Source organism: Coffea arabica, chromosome 9c, assembly GCF_036785885.1.
Source record: "Coffea arabica cultivar ET-39 chromosome 9c, Coffea Arabica ET-39 HiFi, whole genome shotgun sequence".
NCBI classification, from domain to species: domain Eukaryota; kingdom Viridiplantae; phylum Streptophyta; class Magnoliopsida; order Gentianales; family Rubiaceae; genus Coffea; species Coffea arabica.
Window position 1 is genome coordinate 27957510 of NC_092326.1, and position 10777 is coordinate 27968286.

General features: G+C 37.9%; 1 long non-coding RNA gene across 1 annotated transcript; it reads left to right on the forward strand.

The window, feature by feature from the left end:
- Positions 1-733: 733 nt before the first annotated feature.
- On the forward strand, positions 734-3860 carry LOC140014430 (uncharacterized). The gene is made up of 2 exons (XR_011821190.1): positions 734-1093; positions 3636-3860. It is a non-coding gene; the product is annotated as an uncharacterized lncRNA (long non-coding RNA).
- Positions 3861-10777: the final 6917 nt, after the last annotated feature.

Consider the following 10777-nt stretch of genomic DNA (forward strand, 5'->3'; position numbering starts at 1 on the left):
CTCTCATGTTTTACAACCGGAGAATATTGAGATTGATGAAACCCTGACCTATGAGGAGAGACCGGTAAAACTTCTGGATCGAAAGGTGAAGGAATTGAGGAACAAGCAGATACCACTAGTGAAAGTTTTATGGAAGAACCATGGAGTAGAGGAAGCAACATGGGAAGTTGAAGAAACAATCAGGGAGAAGCATCCAGACTTGTTCATCGACCAAGGTAAATTTCGAGGACGAAATTTTCTTAAGGGGGAGAGGATGTGAGGACTCGCAAAAACTATTATTTTATGCCTAATTTATGGCTTAATAAATTATTTAATTGGATTTTTATTTCCAAGGAATATTTTCTAGTCTTATGAGACCTAAACGCATGATAATATAACTTCGTTATATTTTTTTTAAATGATTCGTTTCGAAAATTAACTTCCTAGAGCGCGTTTAGTAAAAATAGTGAATAGTACTTGGAGATTTTATCCGCGTAGTAGCTGATAAGCTTGGAATATTGGGGGCTTGTACTATGGTCCTAAAATAGGTAATTTTATGAATAAATATTCAAGTGATAGTTAGTAGTGCAATCGTTATAAGAATTTTTCGAAAGTTTCGCGTTATAGCGTTAAATTTGACGGTACGCGTTTTCACACGCGCGACTTCAATTGAAGGACTTTAGACCCTTATTTCGGGACAATTAAGAGTGAATAATAATTACAAGAATATATATGCCTTGGAGGTTTAGTGCACTAGTGAACCAAACGCGCGAGAAAGATCGAGTCCAAACGCACCCTAAATTGCACTATTTCAAGTTGACTTTGAGGTGCATTTTGCACCACACAAAGAATCTTCCTTTGGAAGCCAATTGCATCAGCACTCTCTCTCTCTTCACCTCACTTGGCCGAACAACAAGAAGGAGAAGAGCTCTCCATTGTCTTCATTTTTCATCTTCAATCCATGCACCAAAATCCACCCAAATCACACCAAACTTGGAGATCTCTTAGCAAACCACTTGGAGACTACATCTAGCTAAGGAGGAAGGGAGCTTTCACGGTTTCTTTGGAGCTTCAAGAGGGCCGAAAATTCTGACCTTGCAAACCAAAGGAGTAGGTAATGATCAACCCATGGATTCTTATCTTTTGGAGATTATATGACAAGATTAAGTTCATGCATGCACTTAGTTACTTGTTTATGGTGTAAAAATGTGATTGTGGGCTCTTGGAATTCCCACACTTGGGTTGTTGTTGCTGATGTGATGATTAATGGTGATTATATTGTTGGTTTAGTGATTATAATGATGCATTAGTGATGGGTAATTAGTGGAAACTTCTTTGGGTGTAAGAGGCTAAAACTTCCGATTTTGCCCCTGCTATATTCGGCCATTTCCAGGCCAAATTTTAATGGTTTAATGGCTTGAATTGGATGTTTATAGGATGTATTAGATGTGTGAAAAATTTCATTGGAAAATATTGAGGTTTGATGGAGCAAATGAATTTTTTTTTCGAAACCAGCAAATCTGGAAACTGATTCGCGTATGTCTCTGACCAGCAGTAGTATTTTGGCTATAACTCTGTCCTCGGATGTCGAAATCATGTGCCGTTGGTGGAGTTTGAAACTAGACATTCCTAGCTTTAATTTGGTATATAATGTACGTTCTGATTCTTTGTGACCAAGCCGAACCAAATGTTTTAAGCTCGCTGTCCTGTTGCTCTGTTCATCTGGAATGAAGTGTTCAGGCAGCAACTTGATGCCCAAATTTGAACCAGATGGGCGCCGAATTTGGAAATGATTTCTTCTGTGATATTTTAGTCCTATGAATGTACTTTCCAACGGCGTAAGCCATGCTCGATTTCGAGCTATAATGACTGAGTTGTGACTGAAACATGTGGACTGCTCTGTTTTGGAAAAACCCTAATGTTGGACTGGTTTGGAACCAAATCTTGGAGTGAACTTGTTAGTTGATGTTTTTGATATTAAACACTTACCAAAGTTATTATGGGTGTATCTTAGACCCTTATTTTACAAATGAACCATGGTTGGATAACCTTCTTGGTTAAACGATTGGAAATTTGGAAAATGAAAGTCAAAGGCAGAATGCCTTAGGAATTTTCTTGAACTTCGGTTGGCTCATTAACTACCTTGCCGAAGGTATTTTTCCCCGAAATTCGATAGAGAGATACTTTCCATATAGTATTGAAATACTGCCAATTTTGGTGCCGATTCAAGTTCGTTTCGATACCCAATTGAATTACTAAAGTTAGAGGTTCAAATCTGGAAAATCCTCATCCAGTCTTGAATTTGCTCAACTTCGGGCTACCGTATCTCGGTGCTCGAAACTCCGATTTTTGATCCTCTTGTTTTGTCCTACACTTCACTTGCAACACTAATTGAGCTGAAAATTTCAGAGGCCAGTTTGTAACGTGCGAATCGTGCCGAATTTTCAAAGTTGGCCGAAATCCAACTTAATTCTGCCTTGTAAACTGAAGCTGCGTCTTCAAGCCCATTTTTGATCACTTTCCACTTCGATTCATGGAAAAGTGTCTTCTAGGAACTTATAGTACTCTCTAAGAGGTTTCTAACGGTATAAAGTTTTCCAATTCTTGACTTATACCGAGCGAGTTATGATTTTTCAAACATTCATCATAAAACTGGAAAATTTTCCAATTTCAAAGAAATAGAGTTTTTCAAAAACTCTTTATTCTTTTGATGTTCTTAAACGTTTTGTTTACGATTTTCATGATCAAAACTCAAATAATATTGTACATGATAAAAGGCAAGTTGAACCTCGATTTACGTGTAATTGAGGTTCCTTTTTGCGAAATAATCCTTAGATTGTACTAATGTACAATCTTCTTGATAAGTGGGTTAATTGTATGATTATTCGCTATTAAATTGCCAGGCGCGCAAGGAGACCTTCAAGAGGATCTCACCGCGGACACTTGAACTCCCAGAAAATAATTCTTATTGAATTGCTCGGTGAGTGTCAAGTGTATGAATTTGATACTTGCTTATTTGTGATACTTGTTGGGAGTTTTAAAAATAAGGGCGGGTGCGTACTTTATCGCACTCGTTCTAATTTCAAATGAATGAATGAATGAATGAAATGTATTGAATGAATGAATGAAATGCAATGTCATGTCATGAATGCTTGTGTCGTTGGAGTGAATCTCCTCGACTACCAAATGAATGGGGGACGCCCAAACTCATAGGCCGTCCTTAGACTCGAGCCGGCAATGGGCTTGGTCGGGAACTTGGGCGAGCCATGAGATTATAAGCTCGACCTAATAAGAGGTCTTGCTTGGCATACTCGTCGAGTATCGCCCTAAAAATAGACTTGTGGGCCCTTGGGCTGTACGGTGGACGGAGGGAAGAAAGTGGTGATCTACGGAAATGGAAATACCGACCCGGTTGACAGGAGGGTCAATGCGGGAAAGTATACGAATGACATCGACAGATCGAGTGGAACTTAGCTCCTGAGAGCTACTATATCCTTGAATTGTTTCTGATTACTTTTTCCTGTTTGATAGATTGATTATTGAAAAGACATGGCTTTACTTATTAAAGTTGGGATTGTTATTTGATTACGTGCTTGCATGTGTGTTCTTGGCCTCACGAGCGTTAGCTCACCCTATAGTTTTGTTTTCCTTAACAGGACCGACTCTTGGAGAAATATGGAGAAACCATCCGTTGAATTTTGTTAAGACTCCTGTTATATATATTTTGACTAGGCCCTGGTTTGGGTTGTACTTTTGGAAATTGTAAACTTGAAAAGTTTGGGCCCTGATGTGTACTTTGAATTTAAGTCGTTTCATGATTTACCGATGTACTGGTTATACATTAAGTGACTTATTAAGTTGAACGCTTCCGCATTATTGTATTCATGTTGCTCTCATCGAAGTGTTTAGTTCGGTTTGAATTTGGATGGAATTGCTTGAGTCCTGGCGTGAGTTGGGCAGGCGTCCGCGGATACCCTTTGGTCCGCCTTAGGGAGATGTGGGGCGTCACAGTTCAAGCATCACTTACCAAGTAACAAGAGATGTAGAGAGGTTGGCCACCTTAGACCTTCAAACAAACTTCACTAATACACTTACTATCACTAAAAGGAAAGATTTTATGGAGTAAAACTAATCTAAGCTTTTGTTTGTAGAAGATTGAAGCATATGGAAGCTTGAAAGTTGAAGAATTTCCTTCCTTCTTTGCTCAAGGAGAACCGGCCATGGAGGAGAAGAAAATGGTAATTTTTGTGAATTTTTTTGATATTTAATCCTTTGGTCAAAAAAGTCAAGAATGTGAATAGTGTTTCTTAAAGTCCAACCAATGAGAAGGTGACACTTGTCACCTCATTAAATGCATTCTTATCTTTCTTTTCTCTCTCACATAAATCACTTCACACACACTACTTATCTCTTAACACCCGATAAATTTTTCACAGTATCCGAAACTTAACCTTATTGGCCGAATTTTGCCGAACTTTTCGCACTAGTGGGTCCCACATCCAATATATATTCTTAATTTTCTAAAAATTCACCAATGCTAGAAAAATCATCTAAAAACTATAATTGGTCTTAAAAACCACTAAAAAAATATTTCTAAGCCAGAAAATGCAGAAAACATGCAATTAAGGGGAAATAAACCCTAGGAAAAATATTAGGGTTTTACGGGTTCTCACATTTATAAATCCAATTTTTCCTCGGCTAAAACATGGTTTTAGATACCCAAATTAGTCATGCAAAAACTTATCTAGCTAATTAATATTTCCCATTCAAAATTTAACTTAAACAACAGCTGCAAATCCCCAAATTTTCCATAAATTTTGTACAGCTAGCTTCGGACAAACATGCATGCAACAGATTGCATTTCTATTTTATTTTTCTGGTTTAAACTAACTAATTATCTGCATGCAGAGCCTAATTAACTTGTTATTAACCATCTAATCATGGTTATAAGTTTAAACAACAACATCAACAACAACAACAACAAAATCGAACCAAGTTAGGCTGCAATAATCCAGCTAAGCTCTCGGTAGTTTCTATACTAGCACATATCAGAAATTCTTTTCTTAAAAATCTCATCCGGATGCCTAACCCCCACATGCAAGTTCTTAGATGACTTAACCTTATTGTTATTAGTTGGTTAAACACCAAATTGAGCTCAGATTATCGCAGGAAGTCAGAAATAAAATTACAAATTCAAGCCAGTTCCTCGGCAGAAATTTTCTTAACCAAACCAGAAATTTTCTCTGCTTTAACACATCATCCGAATGCACAATTCAACATGCATGGTCTAAATCTTCAAGTCTTCACTCAGCTAAAGGCACTTAGGTGTTCAGATGCCACAGAAAAACACAAATGGAGTTGCATTATCTCCTCAAATTCTCGGTAGCAACATTTTGACAAAACAGAATTTTTTTTCTAATGGTTGGATTTCAACATCCGACTGCATAATCTGAACATGCAAGCTCAGATGTAGCTTGCTCAACTAATAATCATCCTACTTAGACCAGAAATTACCTCAGATAGCAGCTAATCCTTCACACGAAATATTCCAGAAATTTCTTCCCTAGCTCTCGGCCAAGTGCAGTCGGTGGATCCTGGCTCCTAAGTTGTGGCTGGAATTGGTTGTGGCTGGTGGATTTGAGGTCGGTTGGTTGGAGTTGGTGGGATGAAGGTGCAAAATGGTGAAGCTTCCTGCAAATCTCCTCCCTGGCTTCACTCCAACTCACAGCAGGACCAGAAAATTTCTGGCAACTCACGTTCCCTCCTCCTAGCTCTCGGATGCAGCTCACCCAGCAGCCCTCTCTCTCTCGGATGCTCTCGGTCAAGGTAGAGGAAAAGGTATGGTGTGGTTGTGGAGAGAAATTGCAGTGGCTTCGGTGGAGTGTGCAGAGAAGGAAATGAGACTTGGTGATGATGGTGTCTCGGTATCAAGAGAGGAAGCGGTTTGTGGTTTACTTGTGCAGAGAAGAAAGGAAGTTGCGGTTTGTGTTTGTGATATGAAATGCGAATTAGAGTGAATGGTTTTGTGGTTTTAGCCATGAGATAGAAAGGATGGTTTGGTGGTGCCGTTGTTTAAGGAATAGAGGTTTCGTGTAAGAATCGATTTCGTATAACAATTGGTTGCGTATCGAATTGGTAATAGCAAATGTGATTTGATTTGCGGTCAGACGTCTTGTTTGGTTTGCATGGAAAGGTAAGGTAAGGGTATTTTAGTCTTTTCACTTTGCTCCCCAATCTCAACTTAATTTCTCAATTCCGACTTAATTCTAAAAATTATCCTCAAGTGTGATTTGAACGCCTAATTATACCCTAATATACCTAAACCATTTTTATCAAATAATTATCGATTAAACTTGAATATTAAGGTTCCTAGAAATTCTTATTAACATTTAACATTAGCAACTAATTGGAATTAATCATAGGAACTTAAATAATTTATTTTAAGATAGTAAATCTAACGATTCAATTATCATTAATTTAGCATAAAGGAATTAAGTATTCTAACATTTTATTTTAAGGCGAAAATTTATTCCAACCCTAAAGATATTAATTTAGTCAAATAAAACCAAGAAATTTCATAACTTTGGAAAATTATATTATTTTTTTTGTAAACCTATTATTACATACTTAATTGCAAACAATTAAAAGTAATACTAAAAATTATCCAAGAATAAAAGAAATGCAAATGAAATATGCACTAGTTTATATATCCATTTTTCAGGGTTCTCACATTGGTCCCAACCACATGAGTTGTGATGGCCAATAAGAAAAACTCTCATAAAGGTCACGGGTAATGCAAATGAAGATCCAAATATGAGTGCAAGTGTGAAAATGTAAAAAGAATGCAAAATAAAATAAAATAAAAATACAAATGTAAGTGCAAGTGTGCAAATGTAAGAAAAGTGCATGTGTGCAAATGTAAGAAAAGTGCATGTGTGCAAATGTAAGAAAAATGTATGTGTGCCAATTGAGAAAATAAAGGTGTTGGTGTGCAAGTGGATGAAAATATGATATAATAGTAGTAAATGCATAAGTGCAATTGGATGCAATTTGTGAGGTAGAAAAATAAATAAATGATAGGAAAAGAAGAAAACTGTGCGAACATGGCATGTGGATTGAGAAAAATATAAGTAGTGAGAGAATATGGATAAAGAAAGTGAGGAAGTGATATGATAAAAATGAGAGTGTATGAACCTAGAGGAATGCATCAAGTCGGGTACGGGAATGACTCCTAACTTCACGATTTTAATTTTTCCTTTTGATTAGAAGGGAGAACTAGCGTGCTAAGGCTCTTTTGTAGCCACACTCGCTCGTTTCCCTTACCGAAAGGGGACTCTCAAGCAAATGTACCCTATAACTAGCATGAAGATGCAAAAAGCCTAAAATGAAAGGGAAAGGGTTGGAGGGGCATGCCAAATGCTAAGAAACTAAGAAAAATGCATGAAATGTAGTGAGACATGCGATTATAAACTAGCGAGGGAGATCCCTAAGAGTCTAGCGTTGGACTAGCCCATATCTATCAATTCCTACTGGCGTTGGACTAGTGGAAAACGGGACAATGAGCCACAACTAGCATTGGACTAGTGTGGTGATGTGCATTCATCCATCATATTCATCTACAACTATAGAAAGCAAGTAGACATGCCAATCACCTATAAACACGTAGCACATAACACTTAGCATGCTCGACTAAATGCAAGAGCCTAATAAAGCAAGTAACACGTAGCACGTAAGCATGCACAACACATAAGGCAATTAAGGCCCTAACTATTACATTATTGGGGGAGAATGCCTACTACAATCTAAATGGGGGAATAAGATGGAATAAAACAATTAAATCCCTAACTATTACAATTTTGGCAGTCGAGTGCCTCCCAAATGATAAAAATTGGACTAAAAGAAATATACAAAGCCAATAAAGCAAATGAATAAATAAATGAAATGAATAAAAAACATTCAAGAGGTATACAATCAAACATGTAAAGTCACATAGGGCACGTAGAGTCAAATATAATAAGAAATAAGGGATTAGGGTGTACCTCCCTTGAATTGAGGCCCCAATGAAGTGAAACCACTTATTTATCCTCCAAAATAATAAAAGAGTCAGGGCATCACTTTAACAAAGAAATAATTACAAAAGATAAAAATGAATCATGAAATTGAATCAATTAAATCATATAAACAACCTACATTCAAGAAATTAAAACAATGAAGGACTTGATTGCAAAAATTAACAAAGCTTTGAGGTCAAATTATAATCATCACAAGAATCTGGGGTCACAATCAAAGAAAAATAAAGTTCAAGGACCTATTTGCAATTAAATTAGGGACCCAATTGAAAGAAGTTGAAAGTTTCTAGGACCACAGTGAAATTAAAGAAAAGTATAGGGGCTGATCTGCAAATTCGTTCTCTGGTTTCTTAATGAATCAGGCCACTGGGCTATTTTATTTGTTTGCTTGGGCCAAGACTTCCCAAACCCAAACGAAAAACCCAGGGTAAATGAAGTGGACCAGTCTATTATTTTTATACAAAGATTAATCAACTAAACCGGTGGACTTCTCCCCTCTAGCCCAAACCAAAGCCCAAAAGAACAATAAACTAAACCCAAATCAAAATAGATAAACTCCCCATCAAACCCAATCAAAAAGTGTTAGATGTCAATCTTCTAAGCCCAAATAAAAAATTCAACAAAATAAACTAAATCACTTCCTTAGGCCCAAACAAAATAACCTCTTAATCCAAAACACTTGTTTCATTAAACCTAACAAGATAAACAAATCAACTAAAATTATTAAGCCACAATCATGTCCCCAAATCAAGAATTAATCTATCCACAAAGTCACATAAAACATGCAAACAGAGGATTAAACTCAAAAAGGACAAAATTAGTTCAATTTTTCCAGAATTTGGGCCACAGTGACACAAAGGGAGACTTGGGGGCCAAAGTGTAATTTTAGAAAGTTATTTCATGCAATCTTCATGCAAAGACGTGAGAAACATTCTGCAACAAAGTTTCTCAAACATATGAAGCTTTCGGCAAAAGACTTCAAACCCAATCCATCAAAACATTGCCCAACACTCATTGTTTATCAACCCAAATTCACGTACTTCCACAAATTCTCAACTCAAACATGGTTGTTCAGCTTTGATGAATCCCTCGGATAGAAACTGTGCCAAGCAAACAAAAACAAAGCAGCAAAATGCAGCAAAAGGATCCAGCCAAAACTTCATTTGGAGCAACTGGAGTCCTTTTCTTTTAATGCAGATAGTTACAATGGATTCGCAGTATAGCAGCAATTCATCTTTTATTATGTTTTTAACTGGCACATGGACAACACAATCCAAACAGCAAATGAGAACAGGTCACAAAAAGAGTGATAAGCTCATGGAGCTTTGGAACCTCAACAACTTCCAATCACAAACACGGCCAATGTGACTTGGACATCTACTAAGACTCGACCAGAAAATCAAGGAGAGAAAAGGTTCTGCATATATTGCTGCAATATCTCAGCCCAACAGAAATAAAATTCAACCTTTTTCAAAGGCAGAAACAGACAGGAAGCTGAAAGTGCTAGATGGGGCATTACAAGAACAAGATAGATTCGGACTGCGAAAATGCAAATGAAGTGCAAGAAAACAGCGAAAAGCCCCCTTTTTAAGTCATTGCACTTGAAGGGCCAGTAGCTAATATGATGAAACAATCATCAACCTAATGACAGACTTCAATACAAATAGGAATAAAGGTCATGCAAACCAAGAAGACTTTCTACTTCCCTCTACTTGCTGCAACTGACAAAGCTCTAAGCTTCAGCAGCATTACACGGCAAAAATTGCACAAAACCTCACAATATGAAGCAACAAGAATGTAAAAACTATACTTAAAAAAAATCATGGCCTTTCCTCCTTCCCCAACTAATCAAACGCAGATTCCGACCAGTTTTGGGCTAGCTAGGTTGAACGCATACAGAAAATACACAATATTTATTCTTTTGGGTTCAAAAACTTCATTCGGGCGTTTTAACAAACAGGTGAAACGCATTGAAACTTCATCAGATTTTTGCTCAAATTGAAGTTAATCAGCCTCAAAATTGTTGAACAAACAAGAGATTTCTGTCCAAATTAATCCATAAGGCACATATAATCTAAAACTATGAACAAACAACATGAAACTCCCACTGAACAATGCGTGGCAGACGTGCTCTGAAAATTTCCCAACCCTATGTTTGAGAAAAACAAATTTGAAATGCAAATGAAAGGGCCAACTTACGGTGATCTGCAGGCAGTGGTGCTGGATTCAGACGAGGTGGTGGCGATGGATTCTGATGAAGCGGCGACGGTTCCTTGGGCAGGCGGTTGGCCACTTGTCGATCGCACTGGAGAAGAAGGATTGCGGCTGCCTGGTGGCCGCTATGGAGGTTGCGCGTGGTGACGGCAATGACAAACAGCAGCAGCAGCGGATGCGGGGCTGGTGGTGGCTTGGGCAGGCGGCGCAAGCCTCTCTTCTCCACCGCCCAGTCTTTTCTTTTTCTTCCTCCGTTCAGCCGAAGCCTGCCGCTCTTTTCTTTCGCTCTGCTTTTCCTCCTAGGCTCCTGCCTCCTCTATCCGAAGCCTTCCTCTCAAAACCCCCCCTTTGATTTTTCTTGTTCTTTCCTTTGCTCTGTTTTTGAGCCAAAACCTCCCTCGGCCTTCTCTGTTTTTCTTTTTCAGCTATATCTGCCGCCCGTCACTTATTTCTTTTGTTTTCTCCTTTTCTTGCTCTGCTTCTCAGCCGCCAATCTTTTCTCTTCAATCCGTCCC